Source organism: Equus caballus, chromosome 8 (genome assembly GCF_041296265.1).
Source record: "Equus caballus isolate H_3958 breed thoroughbred chromosome 8, TB-T2T, whole genome shotgun sequence".
NCBI lineage: Eukaryota > Metazoa > Chordata > Mammalia > Perissodactyla > Equidae > Equus > Equus caballus.
The window spans coordinates 94,371,431-94,393,559 of record NC_091691.1 but is presented as its reverse complement, the minus strand read 5'-3'; positions in this window follow the sequence as shown (position 1 = coordinate 94,393,559).

The window sequence follows — 22,129 nt, the reverse complement described above, 5'->3', positions numbered from 1 at the left end:
TAAGGTTGCCACGTAACAAGGGGATCAAAGACTCTGATGTCAAGACCTTGATGAATGCTGTGTCAGTTTCCTAGAGCTTCCATATCAAAGTACCAAAAACTGGGTGCCTTAAAACAAGAAAAATGCATTATCTCACAGTTCTGGAGGTTAGAAGGCCAAAATGAAGTTGGCAAGAAGGCCATGCTCTCTCTGAAGCTCTAGCGGAGAATCCTGCCTTGCCTCTTCTATGGTCCAGTGTTTGTTGACAATCTTTGCCCTTCCTTGGCTTGTAGATGCATCACTCCAGTCACATGGCCATCTTTTCCCTGTGTGTCTTTATATCACCTTTCGTATGCGCATTTCTGTCTCTGTGTCCAGATTTCCCCTCTTATAAGGGTGCCAATCATATTGAATTAGGGCTCACCTTAATGACCTCATTTTAATTCTATTACCTCTGCAAAGATTCTCTTTCCAAATAAGGTCTCATTCTGAGGTACTGAAGGTTAGGACTTCAACATATCTTTTTTTTGGTGGGGGCGGGGGGACACAATTCAGTCCATAACAAATGTCTTGCTGAAAGCTAGACACATATAGTGTTTATGTGTTTATTGGTATATATAGGAAATAAGCTTAATTAGAATGACTAGTATTTAATTAGCTCCAACATGCTTCAGAGTGGTCACCTTTTTCCAATAAGCACACAGAAATCCTATGTTTAATAGTATGATTAAGATCACATTTACATCTCTATGTTTTATTATTATTCATATCCTATTCATTGGTGTAGAAACATCTGATAGTTTCCAAAGATAGCGTGCCTTTTAATTCCTCATTGCCATTTCCTGATGGCTAATAATTTTTCTAAACTATACCTTCTGTTCTTCATGGTGCCTGGTTTTATATAGTAGTTTTAACCTTTTCTCTTCCTATTCAAATTTCCATTTCAAGCTCTCTTGATCAGGATTCTGTCTCTTCTTTCCTAAACCACTGTTTGGAATTTTTATAGTTTGTATGTTTCTAAAAATCTCTGGTCAAATAGAATACATAGTGTTTTTAAACAAATTAAAATGGACTTATTTACCCTAAAACACTTCAGGATTTTGTATACTAATTTGCATTGGAAAGTCTAAAGAGAAAGAGATAATATGCAATGTTCGCCATAGATGTTAGCCCACATAATATCACACAGGAAACACACTTTAAGAACTACTGCCCTAAGCCACAGACCTATTATACATAGTTTTTTAAAGTCTTATTCCTTAAAATCATCTGTGTAATCAGATATTCAGTTTTCATGGTGTCCTTTCTCTTCATTGTTATGGCCATCAATCCGTAAGAAGAGATTCAAATATTATCTTTGTTTTCTGTTCAGCCTATCTTCTACTTAGTAAAAAATTCACCAAAGTTTTCCAATTCTTTCTCCTGAGTCATCATCTAAACTTTGGTGGACTTCAGTAGGCATGTGCGTGTCTGCCTAGAATCACTTCCTTTGGGAAATCATCATTCTCTCATTTGAAAAAAATACTGCTCAGCCAGTTAGGTTGGGTTGGCGCCAACCGTGCCTAGGAGCAAGCAAGACAAGAGTATTCTACCTTCCTTGCATCATCATTGTACACACAATGCAAAGCAAGACAGATTTATACCTGGAAGTTTTACAGTCAAAAAGAAAAGAAAAACTCTTGGTTTGCTTGCAAACTCCAAGCTGTGAAAATAATGTAGGTATTTCATTTTCAGCAACCAATGTGATCATATCTTTTTTGCCTAGGAAAGTTTGAGTTAATTTTCTATCTTAGACAACTGAAAAAGTCATAACACATGCGTTTCAGGTATTAGCAAGGCATCCATGATTCCTCTAGTTCACACTTAGCCAAACAATACTCAATACAATTGAATAGTTCTCCATTTAGAAAAGGTACTAAATTCACACAGAAACATCAATAACTAACCTCCCAGTCTAGTTTCATTTCTGTTTCCTCTAGGAACCAGCTCTGCAAGTACAACAAGGCTTTTTCTTCAGAGAGTAAGTTGCACAAGAGCAGAGACGATACATTGCCTTACTGCATCTTTCATAAATCTTAGCAGACTGTTCAATAAATACTTTTTAAATTGAATTATTTATTTGATATCTTAGTAGATAATGCATCATAGACTTATTGATTACAATTAATTGTTCCATCTCCAATTAAAATTCATTACTTATAACTCAAATAGCATATCCATCTTAAGATATTTTACCCAAATTGTGCCCCAAATTGCACATCATGTTGAGGGATTTCCTTTGCTCCTGTTTCTGGCAGCCTGTTTTCCCTTAGTCTGAAATATTAGTCTCTACAGACTAGTTTCCTATGAGCAGATTATCAAGATTAACAATCATTCTGCACTTCCTATTCCACAAGGAAAGCTTTTTATTCAATTTCTCCAGGGAAACAAATGCACTCTCTATTCTTTCTGATTTGTTGGGTTAACTCATGTTATTTCTCGTTGTTGCTGCTGCTGCTGCTGTTATTGTTATAATGTTCAATTTTTGGAGTTAAGTTCTATGAACAACATTGAAAACATCCCCACAGAGCTTTGTTTTTTTCTTGAAATACTGGGAATTGCATTCCTGCAGGAACTAAAGGAGTGAGATGGCCTTTGATCCCTATATATTTCCACTATATGGGAATATTCAGAGCTTCTTAATTCACCCACAGGTTTCACTAAACATAAAGCTTTAGCAACATTATTCCAGCACCTACTTTCTGCTAGTTTCTGCCTTTGGCATCGTGGAAACACAGCTGAAAAGCACACTTTCCTTTTCTTTCACCAAATGCATTTTTTTCCCTGAACATCAACCCTTATAGTCTAACTCTGATTCTCTATTTCATGTTTCTGCTATCTTTTTTGCTTGGACTTTTTGTAACTTTTTGTGTTGGTTAAGATATAGATTTGGCTGCTCTGTGAATTGAAATAGCAGCTTAAACACAATCTAATTTTTTTCTCACTCACCTCATAGTCTGGGTGAAAGGAGTCCAGGGCTTATATGGTGGCTCCACAGTGTCAGGGACACACACGCATTCTTTGGTCTTGTTGTTCTGCCATCCTGAGAGGGGTGGTGCTTTGTCCCTATGGTCCAAGATGACTCACCCTCACATCCGTAATCCTGCCAGCAGGAAGAGAAAAGAGAAATGGAGTGCAGGCCCAATCCCTTCAATTCAGATCCCACAAGTCCAGAATACGGCTACATCTCTTTACAAGAGAGTATAGAAAATGTCTCTCTTATTCTTGGCTGCTAAGAACCAGCTGTTCTATAATTATAGGAAAAATGAGAAAAGTTATCAGTGACGAGTAGAGGCTCAACAGAGTTTACCAGCTCTTTCCTACCTCTGCTTCCCCACACAATTCACTGGGTGCACAGTTGTTAACCAAGGCCCTGTTTGAAATTATACGGAATTCTGCCAGTAACAGCAGTTTATCCTTGGTTGCAGAAGGTCATTACTTGTTAAGAACCATAAATTAAAATGAGGTTTTGCAGCTAAATTTCCTTTAATCACTAGTTATTAGTTTGTATTAAAACTGAACTCTTTGCTACACTCTCTTGACCAACTGCCCAGGCACTCCCAGGAGGTGTGAATTTTAGGTATTTTTCTCATTAATTGAGCAGACCGTCACATGGTAACTAATCCTAGTCTTTGGAATTCGGAAATTATAACAGATACGTGTAAATTCCATGTAAGTTTTATCTTTTGCGCTTCCACAAATGATGATAGGTGCCTCATGGTAAAACAGAAAAAATACAGTTGTGTGATAACAATATAGTGGTAGCACAATTGGTTCTGCTCGTTTTAATATTACTTTTATTATTAATGCCTTCTCATTACTTTTCATTTAACACATCATAAGAATAAAGGAAAAGAAATTAGTGTGAGATATGGTTGAGATGTTTTTCACATACTCATACAAAGGTGATATCAGAGAGAGACCACTTGTTCAAAAGATGTTAGCATTGACTTTAGGGAGAGAAAGTGAAATAATTATCGGCAGCTGAGAAAAAAGAAAGCTAAGAATTGTTTAATGTTCATAGGCCATCCCAAATAGCAATGAAAAATCAGGATGTAAAAACTAGTTTTGCATAGTAAATGTGCTTTATGGTACAAAAGCATTGCTTTGAAATGAAGGTACAAGGTACATCAACTCTAAGAGCCCTATTCATCACATGCAAGGCTTCCACAGTCGGGTGGCATTTATTCTATGGTTTTGTATTCCAAGTCAGGCCACAGGATACATATTATTTTACAAGAAAATATTGGAAATGGTTGGAGGTACTTGCAAACATATACTAGAGATGGAATAATGATGCATAGCACATTTACTACAGACACAGAATTCAGAAAAGTAGAAGGAGGATCCTTGTTCATCTTAAAGAATCAGCCCACCAGTCCTTATGTAAGGTTGATGCACTGGTTTGACACATTCACATTATGTAGGAGAAAGGAGATGTGCACCAAACAATTAATTTAAAACCTTGAGGAGCATAAGCATCCCATTAACGGCCTAGAAACAAGAAAGCCTTCTCTCACCATGGTAACCAGGAAGAGCTGTCAGAGTTTTCACAGTTCAGGCTTCTGTTGTTGCTCAAGGGAATCCTTTGGATGCCTTAATTTCCTCTGTTTCTAGACATGTTTTCCAAAGGTTAAGGCACTTTTTTGAGGGTCATGTTTAAGGCTCTTTTTTAGTATTGAGGATAAAATCAAATAAAGCAGACTGAATTGAAAACTCTGTGCAACACATTAGAACTTACTAAACAGGGTTGGCTTCTGCAAAACTCTGGCAAAAGGTGTGAAAAAATGGCATGGTGCCCTGGAAGGCAAGAATAGGTCAGAGTACGTGGGTGCAGAGGGACTTTAGGAGACCCAGGGCTGAACTTGCTATACAGGCATTATTTTCACTGTCTGGGTGAAAAGCTGTCTAAGAATTGCAAGTGCTTTATGATTCTAATGGGGAAGCCATTTCAAAAAGAATGCACAAATGTTAAATTGCAGCCAGAATGGATAAAGGATAATCATAGACTGTCCATTAAAGAAAGGTTAGGTCATGGATATGCATGGCATATATCTTGACGGGAGTGAAATGGCAAGGAGATGACTGCTCACATGATCTACTTATAAATGAACTCTCTCCCTCAAAATGAGCTGTTGTCCTTCACACTCCTGCTTTTCTTGCTGTCTATACTTAATCCAGGCTCACCAACTCCTTGTGTTTTTTTTCTCAGTTACTAATCCTTAAACCTCACATGCTATGTTCCATGTTTTCTGCTTGGGCAATTGATATTTTCAAATGCCTATCACAGTGACAATTGGAACCAGTGGTCTTAGATCTAAAGGGCCCACAGTAACATGCCCTTGATTCAAATAATGAGAGACAGTTCCTGGTCCCCCAAGGAGGAAATGTCTTCCTGGGCCCAGTTATCTCAGATTCCTCTCTTTACTATTTTTAAGATAACTGTAAGATTCAAGATTTGGACATATGGTATTACAGACATACTATGTCTTGATTCCAATAGGACACTCAAAAAAAAGGACTGAAATGTCTTTGGGGGTGGACTGATAAATACAGACTAGAAAACAATATAATTATATATATACATAGCTGGGTATACAACCTACAATAAAAATCTTGGTCAAAGGGTTGATGGAGAAATTATTTAAAAGAGAGAAAATGTTTCTAAAACATTTCATAGTTCCCCCCTCGGCTTTTTCTATTTAACATAGAGATATAAAGGGTTATTTTTTTTCTGGAATTTGAATGTAACATAGATTTTGGAGGAGTAGTTAACTGATCAGTTGATGTAATTATCATCCAATATTATTTTACTCTAGAATAACAGCTTGAAATGTGTAACATTAAGCCACTGAAATAGAAGGAGAGACAAATTTGATATTAGTCCACACGGAAAGGGCCAATATAAGTCAACAGAGGAATGATATCCAAACAGCAAATGTGAAATAAGGCTAATTAGATTAATGGAAACAAAGCTCTGAAACCAAGAAAGATGATTCACTCGCTCAAATTCAAAGAGTATTTTAGGCACCCATGCACTTTGGAAAGGTTTTGGGTTTAAAGTGTGAACAAGGCCTAGACATCAGAGAACTTTCACTACGACAAGTGTGGTGGGGGAGACAGACTTATAAATACAACTGTCAGAGAGTGTGCTACTCAGAGCTGACATCAAAATGCTGCCCAGCACCATGCAGGTTTGTGTTAGCTCTGCCTAGTGACAGATAGCCATGCCATACCAATTAATGAAACAATAATAAAATAAAATAAGACAAATAATAAAAACAAATAACCCAATTTAAAAATGGGCAAAGGATCTGAACAGACATTTTTCCAAAGAAGACATATAGATGGCCAACAGATACACGAAAAGATATTCAACATCACTAATTATTAGAGAAATGCAAATCAAAATTACAATGAGATATCACTCCATGCCTGGCAGAATGGCTATTATTAACAAGACAAGAAAAATAAGTGTCAGAGAGGATGTAGAGAAAAGGGTACCCTCATACACTGCTGGCAGGAATGCAAACAGGTGCAACTGCTATACAAAACAGTATGGAGAGTCCTTAGAAAATTGAAAACAGAACTACCATATGATCCAGCTATTCCACTTCTGGGTATTTATCCAAGGAACACAAAAACATGAACATGAAAAGATATTTGCACCTCTATGTTCATTGTAGCATTATTCACAATAGCCACGACTTGGAAACAACCTAAGTGCTCATCAATGAACGATTGGATAAAGAAGACATGGTATATATACAGGATGGAATACTACTCAGCTATAAAAAAGATGAGATCTTTTGTGCCATTTGTGACAACATGGATGGAACTTGAGAGTATTATGCTAAGCAAAATAAGCCAGATGGAGAAAGCCAAATACCATATGATTTCACTCATATGTGGATGATAAAAAAAAAAAACACATAGATACATAGATGATAAAAAAAAACCCACATAGATACAGATAACAGATTGGTAGTTACCAGAGGGGAAGTGGATGGCAAAGGGCAAAAAAGGTAAAGGGGTACATGTGTACGGTGACAGATGGAAACTAGACTTTTGGTAGTGAACATGATACGGTCAATTCAGAAGTTACACCTGAAATTTATATAATGTTATAAACAAATGTTACCTCAATAAAAATAAATAAATATATATATACACTTTTTTTTAATATCACCTGAGCCTGGTGATAAGTTTCTATAATACTGTTGTGCCTAAAGATAGGCAGAATTTCTAACAAGGCAGGAGTCAGGAAACAACAGTGAAGACTGAGGGAGCATCGAGAACACAAGCCTAGAGACGTGAAAATGATGGACTAACAGTAGGTGGCTGTGACTAGGGAAGGAAGGCCCATGGAAGGGCTCTGACGGAAGGCAAACCCAGGGATGGATTCGAGAATCACTCACGTGGGTACAATGTTACCATGACAAGGATGAGTACAATCTCCAAGGAAGAGAATGCAAAAGGGAAAGAGCAAAAGGCCCTCTCAGATAAAAAGATTTATAAGAAAAATAGTAAAAAATTAAAAATCACTGAAGATCAATAATGTCAAACAAATGGCTTTCAAAGAAAAGGAGAGGAAAAAGCCCAGACAACAGAGTCCCTACCCTCGTCCTATACATCTGTGTGATGAGATGCACTGATGAAGGACACCATAACATCAACTAGAACAGAACATAAAGTCATGAGGCCTTAATTTTATTTGTGCTACTGGAGTCAACAACTTCTGCTCACATGACCCTAAATAATCCACTGAAAAATTTAAACCAGTTGCTGTTGACATGTCTCCAAATGTTAAATAGTTGAATTCATTCCTTCCAAGGGCTCTTTGGGGCCTAATTAGTAAGGACAAACTGAATGTGTGGGTTTTCTTACTCTGGTTTCACCAATTTTCTTTTCCCAACATCTTCCTTGGTAACTATGGCAATGTTTGAGGGGGAAAAAATGAAAAATCTTTTATAGGATTTAGCTCAGAGGCGCCCAGAATTATAAATGATGATTTTCATGGGCATTCACAACAGTGTGAATGGAGCTCCATGCTTGGAAAATGAAAAGGTTCATTTCTGATACCTCTCCAGTGCTCTCCTGCTGCACCCACTGACGTCCTCGAGTTGGCTCCCGCAGCAGCACTCTGTCACCTAATTTAACGTCACACCTGGGAGGAACTTTGTCTACCTTCCCCATGCAGAACACCAGCAATAAGAGGAAGTGCAGCTCTGGTAGGAGGTCACAGCCAGGCAATTTCATCGTTATTATTGAAGACAGCGGTCAGTGAACATCACCCTTGACAGAGATCATTCTCAACAACCTGAATTTCATTTTATGGCTCCTCTTTACAAAGAGCATATACTTATGAAACCGCCCTTATGAAATTCAGCACGATCTTGATTGAACACTTCTGTATTGTTGTGGAATGCAGTACAGTGGCTGAAGCTGAAAATATCCTTAAATCAAAATTAGTGATGCCAGTTGCAATTTTTAAGTTGAAAAGGAAGACATGCTTCCCAAGAATCGTCCTTTATGCCAAACCAACTGCTGGAGCAGAGATTACCACCTTTACTGCAGTCACCGTATGCTCAGAGAATCTGCTGCAAGCACAAGTAACAGCTGTCACCCCTTTCGCTGGCTGCTGAGAGCCAGAACCAGGTGGAGCCAGGCACGCCTGGGTGGACTCACTCATGTCTTATTAAGGTTCATGTAATGTGAAGATGCATGCTGCATAGGTGCTGGGCTTTTGCTGGTGGCACATACTATGAGGCCTGGTCACATCTGTGTGGCAGCCCACGGGTTGAAAATGCAGGCTGTGCTATTTGCAGAGAGTTTATTCTAAATGATTTTACCTTCCCCAAAGGTATTGCTCTGGCATTATCTAACATCGAATGCCCTTCAATCCACGGGCACAGAACACTGAGGCCACAGAGACACGCAAAAACTTTCATCAAAAACAATCCACAATTGTCACTTTATTAAAGGGGTCACCTGTCTATAGCTCTTGACAGTTATTTATTAAATTTGTGGTAGTTAAACCTTAAGCTCTATATCTTCTTTCCTGTTGTTCTTCCACACACCTCTCAACTAGACATTTTTACAGCCTATATCATTGCCAGCGATCCAAGAAGTGCAAAATTGTAAAACAGTAGACAGAGAAGGTGATGCAACACACTCACTCCATTTAAAGGTGAAAATTGAGTGAATATTTCACCATTTTTGTTTATAACTTTATTCAGCCCATCGATTTTTTTTTTTAATCTCATAGTCTTTTTCTGGCTCCCTGTTTCCACGGAATATTCAAGGTTTCTGCTAGATTTCAAAAGATAAGTCAGCTTCATTCTCATGGATATTCTTACTAGGATGTTCTTTCTATATCTACTCTGTAATCTAAGAAAAGGCATAAATGAAATATTAACTCCTTTTCCTCATACATCAAGTCACTTTAAATTGGAGAAATAAGACAACAGAGAATATCACAGTGTGAAATTTGTATATGTATATATATTTTTTCTACTCTACAGTATCTGCCAGGAGGAAATATAAAGAACAGGATTCGTGGACAAATTTTAGAAGCATTGAGTACTACAGATCACTATTTTAAATTAAGGATTTTTAAATCTAATTTACATATAAGTTTAGAGCTAAGCAATGAATACTAAAGGCACCACTTGGCTGGAAATGGACTTCTTAGATAAAAATACTCTAGGAATTGCTCTGTGAGCTTGGTCCAGGGTCTGAAGGAAACACCTAAGCAGTTAGAAGCCAGGGTAGATTCAGCCGTGACCTGGATCTAATCTCAGAGCATGATATCAAGCTAACAGAGGCGAGTCATTTAACTACGGTGATTGAAAATTGTATCAGGGAGACACAATCATCATGGAGCTCCGGCCTCAGCTCGCACCTGACTAGGCTGAGTTCCAAGACGGATTGTAAACACTCGTCTTGATTCAGCTGAACAGCAATGGCAATGGACAATTGTTTGCCTGGGAATTGTGTGGAAAGCATCTGCGACTTTAAATTCATGGTGCTCTGTAAGGATTCTGCCGTCATGCAAATGCTGTACTTGTAGAACTCTGTACTGCCCAGAGAGAGGCTCTCTAGCAGTGCACGGAGTAGAGGAGCACTGTGCTGAAGGCGCTCTTCCCATTACATAAAATTCCCGTTGGTGGAACAGCTCCATGAGGATGACTGCTGACTTCAGCGCCAGCCTTGATCTAGTTTGCTCTCTGTCCTCATAAACATTGCCAGATATGTAGAGACAGATGCTGTCCTTAGCCCCGGTTCCAATGAGGTCGTTATTTTCATCCTATTTTCTTTTCAGAACAATGAAAACAGCGAAACAATAGAGACAACAAGGCCTCAATTTCTGGGCATTTTTTAAGAGTAGTTAATAGAATAACGATGCTTGAGTGCATTCCAACTTGGGGATACAAAACCAACTATCTGTCAAAGTTGCATCAATGAAGGCACACACTGCTTCAGACAGACATCCAGTAGATGGGTAATTGCAGACACAAAGAAGCGCAAACAAACGCTTCCTATGCCAGGCCCTATGCCAAGGAATTTACTGGAGGAATTTTATTTACTTAATTCTTAAAACACCTTGAGATAAGCAAAGCTGTAAAAGAGCAACTAATTTTTCCCAAGTCACAAACATAATAAAAGGCAGACTTAAAAATTCTAACTCAAATTTGTCTCACTTAAAACTGTATCATCTTTTCACTATACACTACTTTGAAATAAGTATTCTTTTAATTCTGAAAACTAGCTACTAAACTCATGAGAGATTTCACACTTTCTTACAGACCATATCATATATTTGTAAAAGTGTATAGAAAAAGTTTAACAGAAGCAATAGAAGATAATTATGAGAAAATATTTTAGGAAAAAAATGGACTAGGATATCAAATGATGTTGAAATAATTGCCATCAACACTTTAAAAACTGCACAATTCTCCATCTGTTTTGAATGATATTGAAGCAGCACTGATTTCATGAAGCAGACAAGGGAGAGTGTTATTTATTCAAGAGACATTTGGTTTGGATATATAACCATGAACAAAACAGCTAAAACATTGAGTTCCAGCTTCATGAATAAAGTGGTCAAAATGCTGGTCCTCCTCAAATGCATTCCTCACTTTAGGAGAAACGGGGCTTTAAGAAATAATCAATGAAAACTTTTTCATCTCAGCTTACTGAAGTTTCCTCTTGTTGTATAGTGTGCCCTGCCTGGTATCTTGTCTATAGAACTGTGTCTTCCAAGCTTCCTTGAGATATAGACAGGTGAAAGTGTAGAATCATGAACAAGGTAGGCCTCTCAAGTTTCAAAAAAAATAAAAGAGGAAGAACTTCCATGCACTAGTCATTGAAACTAAGTCCTAGGGAAACAATAATAAATAAAATGCAGACCCTGGTGTCGGTCAGTTATACGAACAAGAGGACCAGAGGCTAGATTATTACATCAGAATGCCAAATAGTTTGTCCTTACTATAAAAGTCTCAAAATAAAACAAATTCATATGATAATAGAAAAACTAGCAAAAACTTGGTAATTTTTCACTTCAATGAATATATTTAAACATATTGTCTCTCCTCTGTTGGAATGAAGTATCCATAAGCATTTGCATGTCTCTCTACAGCAGCAATTGTAGAGAATGATAGATGGACTCACAGAATGATGCCATTCTAGAATACTAACACAAGTGCTGATCTGGGGCTGGCCCAGTGGTGTAGCAGTTAGGGCGCACTTTCCACTTCAGTGGCCTGGGGTTTGCCAGTTCGGATCCCGGGTTCGCACATGGCACCATTTGGCAAGTCATGCTTTGGTAGGGTTCCTACATAAAAAGTAGAGGAAGATGGGCACGGATGTTAGCTCAGGGCCAGTCTTCCTCAGCAAAAAGAGGAGGATTGGCAGCAGATGTTAGCTCAGGGCTAATCTTCCTAAAAAAAAAAAAAAAAAAAAAAAAAGAGTGCTGATCTGAAGGTTGCTAGGCCTACCGACCCGACCCGGCACTCTTTACCACGGGTTCACTGTCGAACTGTGCAAGTCACTTCGCTTCTCAGATCTCAGTCTTCTCAAATGAAGACGATGGTTTCCTTCAAACTCTAAAATTCTAAGTCAATGATTAATTATAAATTATAAATATTTACTGGCTTTATGCACCTATTAAGAAACCATCCAAAGAGAAAATTTCAGATATAGTTGTGTCCTCTTAAAATATATAAGTTCCAAATTTAGATATTCACTCACTCTACTGTGATGACTCAACTACATTAAGAAAGGAAGATAAGGCAAATCTGCCCTCTAGGTCCAGAAGGAGGAAAATCACCCATCCTTTCTTATGCTAAAAATGTTGGTGCTTTTGCTACAATTAAATCCACAGGAGAACTAACCTGTCCAGATAACAACAAATTCTTCTATGAATTGTTGTATATTCTGAGGGCCCACCTAAGGCCTATTCCCCATATTAAAGAAAATGCTGAACAAACTAGACAAGCAGAAGTTTTTATTTTTTCACTTATGTATTCTTTATTCATTTTTCCCATTACCTATAAAAACTACTTTGTTACAATTTAGAAGAAAAATTTTCAAATAAAACAACATAGGCAACATAGGCTCTCAAGGTTAACATTCTATACTTTTCAAAGCTCCAGCTCAGTTAAAGCTTAAAACAACGCTGTGAAGACAGTAAAACTGGTTATCATTCCACTATTTTGCAGATGGGGAAACTGAAGCCTAAAAACTTTAGTCGCTTGCCCAAGGTCAGAGGGCCCGTAAGCACAACCAATGTCAGTTCAAGGGAAGAGAATTTCTCCCTCCCACTACTCAGTGACGATCAGTTTTCACTCTGCTATAATTCAAATCAGTAGTGAGGATTTCATGTTCGATGGATTAATGGTGATAAATTTTTAGTATCATACTAACTGCTCAATTCCCCAAGCATTAGTTGGTGTATTATCAGGAACTATATACTAACTTTAATCTTAACATAAAATATTCCAAAAATTCCTAAGAGATGTGTGATGAAACCAAATATTTGGGATTAAACTTATAACTTCTCTCAGTTACTTAATATTTAAGCTTTAAATCAGTTGTAGAAAGAGATAAGTTTTGGGTTGAACAGTAAAAAACTCTTTGTTTCTTAGATTTCATTAATTTGGGTGTATTTTTTTTCATTACTGAATTTAATATATATGACAGAAATTACCAGAGCTCAGAATAATAAATGGAATATCTTGAGGAATATTTGTTGATAAATATAATTTATTAAATGATCCATTTTACTATAAAAATTACTATATTCCAGGAAGACAATTGAAATAAATGAATCAGATACATCACTGTCCATCTCGGCAGTCACATACAAAAAGTTATCAGGCACAGCCATTTTTCTACCACTTCTGGTTTTGTGTTGTTTTTGCTTTCAATAACTGACTTCTTGCTAACAAAATGTTATAGATTAAATTTTAAATTAAATTTTAGATTAAATGTTCTCATTACATTTGTAGACAAACTGTCAAGAAATAAATAAATCTCTGCAACTTCACTGGGATCTCAGAAAACAGATTCCTCCACAGTTCTAGGCCGTACAACTCTGTGCTAAATTTGGGAATTTAGAACAGCTATCAGAACAGATTTTCTGAGGTTACGATGCCTGTGGAGTCTGACAAGAGGGCTGCAGGGCCGTCCCGCCCTTTCTCTTGATGGATCGGGGTCTGTCAAGAAAGACAGGACATGCTCACAGGTAAGAAAGGAGAGTTCTTCAAAGGGAGTATTTACGAAGTAGGGAGATCCAGCAAGCAAGAATGGGGCGTCTGCCACCAGGCAAAGTCCTGACGGTAAGGGAGGGAGCCCTTATGTTCCTTATCGTAAGGAAAACACTCATATGAAATGAACTTGTTTATCACTTTGTCATCAGTCCATATCTTAATTAGAAGCTCTTTTGAAGGAAAATGAATAAATTGATATTTTGTAATAATTTTGATGGAAGCATCACTGTGGAAACTTCTTTCTTCTCTATCTTATGAGGAAGATCACCTACTGAAATTCCAGTACATACATGTCATTTGCCTGGGGATTACACATGTTGAATATCTTGTTGGTCATTACTCAATCTTAAATTTTGGGTTGATTCTATTAAGTCTTCCTATAGTCATGAAGGAGCAACATGGATATATAATGCTTATTAGGCAACACACATATCTTAAAAGACTAACTATATCACTGGACCCCTGAGGGACAGCTGTGGCCAGGAGCCCGGGCGCTGGCCCTCCTGTTCCCGGCATAAAAGAATCCTCTGACTTCACTCTCCTGCTCCCAGCTCTGCCGACACCTCCCATTAGCCAAGCCTGATCAGAAGTCAGAGGGCAACGGCATCCCTGGATGCAGCAAATGAAGGTCAGACTGTAATGGGACAGCACAGGGTGGAGAAGGGTATGGACTGAGCAGATCTGGAGGAGCAACTGAAAAATATCCGGGACAAGCCCTGGCAAGAGCACGTGACAGTCAGAGACTTCCCTCGAGCAGGTTTGGGAAAGGTATGAGAAGAACAAAAATACAACCAAGAATGACAGCCATGTGAACATGGGAATGAAGCCAGGTTACACTTTATCTAACTTTATATTAACATCATGCTTCATGGTCTGCATAGACATTATTATCCCACTTTACCCATGAGAAAACTGAGGTGCAAAAAAGTTCACACAACTGGTAAGTGGTAGAATTGGGACTCGAAATAAGGTGTTCGGATTTCAAATCATATGCTTTTCCAGTAAGGAACCCACAACCTAGTAAGATGTGAAGAGCTGTATGATTTCCTACTGGCCTGAGATGTCGCCCTGGTAAATAGCAAATTGTAATCAACTCTATTTGCATCTAGATTAGAAACAGCCAAGGGTCTCTAAGACTTGGGTATCCAAGAAATCCATTAAATAACATGAAGAATAGGAATAGGCTTGAGAGTTTGTTTTCCCTTCACCTTTTAATCTATTGAAAACACACACTGGAAGAAAATGTGTCACCCAAGCAATTTCTTCTCTTTGCCAGAGGCATTTCTACCACTTGAGAGAAGAGACTGTCATTTATATAATACTAGAGTGGTTAATATTTATGCTCAATTGTCTACCACTATCTGCCCCAGGACAGCTTGAGCTAATTTTTAGAGTACCGTATAACTAGCAATACGCTTCACAAAAATAATGTTAAAAATATATGTCACCAAGCTGTTCTTGATTTGGTCTCAATAAACTTCTGTTCCACTAACCTCCTTCAATTGTCCAACAATTCTCAAGAAGAAAGATAATTTCTCTTATGTTCCTTATCTTAAGGAAAACATTCATGAAATGGACTTGTTTATCACTTTGTGATCAGCCCATATAATCTTTTTTTGTTTTTCATTGAAATATATATGACATATACTGTTGTGTAAAGTTAAGATATACAACATGCTAGTTTGATACATTATATATTGTAATGTAATTGCCACTGCAGCGATAATTAGTACTTATATCACATTACATAATGATTATTTCTTTTTCGTCGTTGGAGTAATTAAGTTCCAGTCTCTTAGCAAGTTTGATGATTATGATATTGTTGTCTAAATTCACTATTAGAGTTAGATCTCTAGGCTTCATTTATTTCTTGTTGCAAGTTTGTACCCTTAATATGTATATGTATCACATTTTCTTTATCCATTCACCTGTTGATGGGCACTTAGGTTGTTTCCATATCTTGGCTATTGTGAATAATACTTCAATGAACATGGGAGTGCAGATATCTCTTCAAGATCCTGTTTTCATTTCCCTTGGGTACATATCGAAAAATGAGGTTGCTGGATCATATAGTAGATCTATTTTTAATTTTTTGAGAAATCTCCATATAGTTCATATAATCTTAATTAGGAAGCTCTTTTGAAAGAAATGAATAAATTGGTATTTTGTCATAATTTTGATGGAAGCATCATTGTGGCAAATTCTTTCTACTCTAACTTATGAGGAAGGTCACCTACTGAAATTCTAGCACATACATGTCATTTGCCTGGGGATTACACATATTAAATATCTTGTTGGTCATTACTCAATCTTAAATTTTGGGTTGATTCTATTGTCTTCCTATAGTCATGAAGGAGCAACATGGATATGTAACACTTATTAGGAAACAGACATATTAAAATACTAACTATTGGGATGGCACTGTTGGGATGAGGGGACCAAGAAGCTGTAAAGGATAAAATGAAACACACACATACGAATACACACAGACCCACAGAGATCATCTTTAGACCAAAAGATGACACTGTGTGATGGGATGGCTGGAACTCTCCTCCGAGATAATAGATGAGACAGCTATGCAAAGAAATCATCAATTTGCAGAACAACACATGCACTGTTATGCCATTTTTGTAACTCACATGAAAGATAATACTGTCTATATTATATAGGAACATGTATATGCATATATAAATAGAAATGGCCTGATATAATATTCCCCACACTGAGAATAGTGGTTCCATCTGAGGATTGTGAAAAGGAAGAATTGAGGGTAAAGGTCAAAGAGACTTCACCCTCATCTATAACATTTCAACTTCTATAAAATGAATATAGTTTTGCAGATTTCTTGTATTTTTCAAAACCTTTACAATAACACACCTACTCTAACAGTGGTGTATGCAAAGTTGTATTAGCAAAAATGAAGGAAATGTGAAATGTGTTTGTGTAGTCATGGAAGCCATCTTAGAGGAGATGCCATTTGAATTTAATCTTATGGATAAAGACAAATTCTCTGATTAGAAATGTGAAGGTGGCGCATATCAAGAGAAAAGCAAGAGTGTGCAAAGACAAAGAAATAGGACAAAACCTGGTATGTTCAGATTTGGTATGGCTGACAGGTAGAATGTGTATGTGTAGAAGGGAGGGAATGGTGGAAGAAAAGGGTTACTGTGTTTGTGAGAGGCCTGCCTGCAAGACTAAAGACTTTAGAGTCAGGATTATCAACTTGTAACCCATGACACCTTAGGTAAACAGAAACATCTGCTGTCCTTTTAATGTTTGTTGAAATTTCAAAAATGAATTAAATATTGCAACTAAGGAGCTGGCCCAGTGGCGTGGCAGTTAAGTTTGCACATACTGATTCGGTGGCCCGTGATTCGCCAGTTGGGATTCCGGGTGCGGATCTACACACTGCTTGTCAAGCTATGCTGTGGCAGGCATCCCACATATAAAATAGAGGAAGATGGGCATGTATGTTAGCTCAGCACCAGTCTTCCTCAGCAAAAAGAGGAGGATTGGTGGCAGATGTTAGCTCAGGGCTAACCGTCCAAAAAAAAGATATTGCAACTAAAAATGAAACAGAGAAATAATACCTTTAGAATTACATACACACTCGCAGATACACATAATTTAATTATATGATCTGTTTGCTGGCTATAAATTTTCTCTTCCATACATCATGAAATAGAGAACACAGAGTTCACATTCAATTTATACTGCTTTATTTCCATAGCCAACAATACAGATAAAGCAACTTCTCGATTGCATACAGGAAACAAAAATGACATAATACCCAGAGCCAGCAAGAGGACATCAGTTTACTTCATAATCAAATCCTACAAGAGATTTTCTAAAACTTAATTATGCCAAATTAATCAAACATTAATTTTTAAAAACTAAACTTTTCTGGGACGTTTGACAAAAATGAACAGCTCTGAGTAGGGTTTTGCACAAGCTTTCTTCTCGGCCAGGGCAAAGGAGGCTGTGAACTCGTCCTCTGGATCTGTTCCTCCCCAGATGAGGCATGCTTCTCTGCCTTTCCATCACTGTCAAGACCAGTGCCCTTTGAGATCTTCATTAGAGGATGAGGCATTTGGTGCCGCATTTTTTTATCTGTGGCTGGAGCTTGTATACAGATGTTGTAGGGTTTTTCCCTCAGTTTCAGGTTCAACACATTCAAAGTTCAAATGTATCTGCCAAATATGCTAAGCTCTTTTGAAAATTATCATTTTTGGAAGTTTGAAGCATTTGGTATTTTTCCCTGGTGTTGCAAAACCGGAGCAACTTCAGGTCATAAGTCTGGGCAAGCACACTTCCCTTCGAGAGGAATACTGCAGCACGTTTTCTATGGACTAATTTTAATGATTTACAAGCAGCCTATTCCAGGTCTTCCGAGCCAACCTTCGTGGTTCACCAAACTAGATATTTTTTTTCTTCTTAACACTGGATGTTTACACAAGAAAAGAAGCCAGCTCATTGGATGGATGAGAAAAAGGAAAGATTTTGGAACAGTGTCTACCACCTAGCTCCCCCATTGTCCGATCTACGCTGGGGGTGTTTAGGAGCCTGGTGTGGATACTACTTTTGGAAGAATCTGTGTTACTGACTCCTTCTGGAACAGGCTCAACTGTGCAGACACCATTTTTCAACCACAAGCAAACCTGGGGCAGGGGGCTGTGTCTCAGTGCATCATGCTAATGGGAAAATTGTTATGTCAACCACAGTAGAATACAGCTAGGCTACCATTTTTTGTTTTTTGCTTTTTAATTGTGCATGTCTTTCTTGCCTATCTAAAAAAACAAAAACCAGATTCTCACTGAGCCATTAAAGTAGCTAGGAAGAGAGTATCAATTGCATTGATGATTTTCTTTTAAGATCCTGCAGAGTACAGAGTTCTAAGCATTATTGGATGAGCTACTAGCTTACTTAGGAAGAAGAGCTAAATAGTTCAAAATATTCTTCTCATAAATTTATCTTTTTTGATTTGTAATACATTAGGACAAAATATATTCATCACATCAGCTCTAAAAATGAATAAGTCCTTGGTTTCAGTTTTTCTTCCCTCCCTAGATAGTGAAAGCATCTTCAGAAGAAATTCCCAAACACAGGGAAAATAGCTTCATTTTTTTAAAATTTCAAGTCCAATGGGAAGATACTCGTAATCTAAATTTCAAAAAGTCTGACAGACTTTCAGATGATGTCATTATGGAAAATAAGCAAATTCTGTTTATCATTTAGAATCTTCATCCTGCAACTTGAACAATCTACTATTCAACATCAGTTTGTAATTAACCACATTGATGGTAAGAATGAACTCTTCACTTGGATCACTAGACAGGGGTTTTGAAATTAATATTTGGTGGTGAACAAACTAGTGCATTCCAGAAAGAAGAGCTTGTGTCCTTTCCTTGACTTTCCACTGAAAATTCCTATTACAAAGCCAGCACAGCTGGCATTTCATCAGTTAACACTCCGATCAATTTTTTCCTAAATTAATTCATTATATCAAAGAATTTTATTCAGCTGTGAAGCTATCATCAGCTTTATTGTGATCTTCAGAACTTGACACAAACTTGGCTATTTTCCACAGGATTTTTACCCACATATGCATAACCTAGAAACTGGGGAAGAATTGCTTTACCATAAAATTCAACACAACACAATAAATAGCATACGAGTAATGATGTCATTCTTGGCATATTTTACAGTTTGATATGCTAAATTATTAATTTGGTGCTTGACTATTGCGATAGTTAATTTCATGTGTCGACTTGGCTGGGCCAGGGTATCCAGATATTTGTCACACATTATCCTAGGTGTTTCTGTGAGGTATGTTTTAGATGATGTTAACATTTAAATCAGCAGATTTTGAGCAAAGCAAATTGTCTCCCTAACGTGAGTAGGACTCATCCAATCAGCTGAAGGCCTAACAGAATAAAGACTGACCTGTCTCTAAGAAGAGGAAATTCTGCCCCCAGACTGACTTCAGACTCTAACTGCAGCACCAACTCTTCCCTGGGCGTCTCCACCCTGCTGGCCTACCCTCAGATTATGGACTTGTTAGCTACTGCAACCACATGAGCCAATTCCTTAAAATTATATACATACATATGTATACATGTGCACATACACATCCTATTGGTTCTGTTTCTCTGGAGAACCCTGACTAATACAACTATACATCCAAACAAATTCATATTCTGGAACTTTTTCTCAATTTCCACTCCAGGTAAAATTCGAAGTCCTTATAATGAACTTTTTCATGAAGTTTCCTCAGAGATAAGACATTTTAAAAAGTTATTTGTAACTAGAATTGTAAGTTCTCAGATTCTAACTTTTTTAAGTAGAGTTTGCATGAGAATGACTTGATTATTTTTCAAGTAGTCAAGAGGGCCACACAATATTATTGCTCAGAATTTTTAGACATAAATTATTCCAAAAAATTGCAATCTTGATCTTTTCAACAGATGTGAATCAATCTTAGATATAAGCTTTGTAAATTTTCGAATTTTATACTTCCATCATCAGCTACCTAAAATAAAAGGAAAGAAAAGTAGTGATGGTCACTCTTGAAGAGAAAGAAACAATGCTGGTTGTTATGAGTGATTGGTGGAAATCTTCAATAGCACACACTCTTTTCTGAGCCATGAAAAAGGACCTCGGTGTTTATTTTCAGTATATACCTCTATTCACAGTCTGTTCTCAGTCGGCAATTGGCAATGCCCTCAATTAAATATAAATTATTTCACATTGATAATCTTCTGATACTTAACTAGCAAAGCCAGATGAAAACTAACTCCTACAGAAGATGAAATAAGATACAGCATGCTTCTCAGTGTTCAAAGGTGCTTTCCGTGTACCAAATTATAGTACAAAAATTAAATTTTATTTTAACAGACATAATCAAAAACTTTAGTGGTGGCTATGTGCAGAAGGATATTTAAGATTTGCTAAAAAGAAGTCACGTGACAGGCAATCACAGCACTGATTCAGTGGTTCCAGGAGGCCATCAAGCCCAGGCTCGTTCAACCTTGTTTCAAGGTGCTGGCTTTGTCCTGAGGCTTGAATCTTCATTGTCACAAGATGGTTGCTTTAGCTCCAGGCATTATTCCCAACACAGAAAGCAAGAAGGCAGCCAAAAGAGCTATTTTCTCATTACAAGTCTCCCTCTCAGCAAGACGGAAGCACATCAGACTTGCTTTCATAGGCCACTTACCAGAACTGGGCCACATGGCCCCCAGAACATTCACCTTCAAAGGAACACAGAAATGCTTTAATTCTGAGACCAACTATGATTTATCCACGAAAGCTAAACACTTTGCCATCTGAACAAAACTGGAGTTTTGTTAGCAAGAAAGAATAGAAGCATAAACATTGGATGAGGAGCCCAGATGCCAACACTATCTGCCTTCCAAAATCAGTAGACATGCACTGTATCACATAGGCATGAGAACATTATACATAATTAACAAACATGCCACACTGCTTGTAATAGTAGAGTTTATATCAAATGCTTTCTCAGTCTATAGTCAGCATGATATCAAACCTGAAGTGAATTTGCACTCCCATTGCATAGCAAGCCAATCTCTGACACCGAGTGTAGTGGAAGAAAGTAGGAATTTTATTATTGTACAGCACTAAGCAAGGAGAAAGGGTAGCTAACACTGAAATCCCAAACTCCCCAAAAAGCTAAATGGAAGGGTTTTTATTTGGGGTTTTAGGTTGGGGTGGGGGAGCATATGGCCTTGCTGATCAAAGCTTTCCCACCGGCCTGTGTTTGGCCTTGAGACTACCTGCAGAGAGGAGGAAGCCTGTGACCTTGCTGGTCAGTAGCTTTCCCACCAGCCTGTATCTCTTTGCAGGGAGGAGATAATGAATCCAGGTGTTTGTCCTTGGCTGTGTCTGTCTCCATGGAGGACAGCGGATTCTAGAGCTAGGAAGCCAGGGAGTAAGCAGAGAATGAGGGTTTTAGTTTTAACTCCACATATACTGGGTTTAATGTGGGGAAACCGATATCAGAGTTGGTATCAAGCATATTTCCACTTGCCATGGAAATTTTGCAAGTGTTACTTCTTTCGTTTTTATTTAGTATTTATTATTTTACTGATTTTACATTATGAAATCCTATAAGGTTTTACATGGATAAAATACAAGTTTACCCAATGGAGTGAAATTTCTCAAACTACCCCATATCTTTATTCAGACACACTTTCTCCACCCCAGGTAAAGAATCTTTAGTTTAGAACATTTCCTAATATAATGCTATCTGAGGGTTTTAAGTGGGAAATGGAAAAGATGAACAACAGATGTGTAGGGAAACTGGAGACTGGACGCCAGTGAGA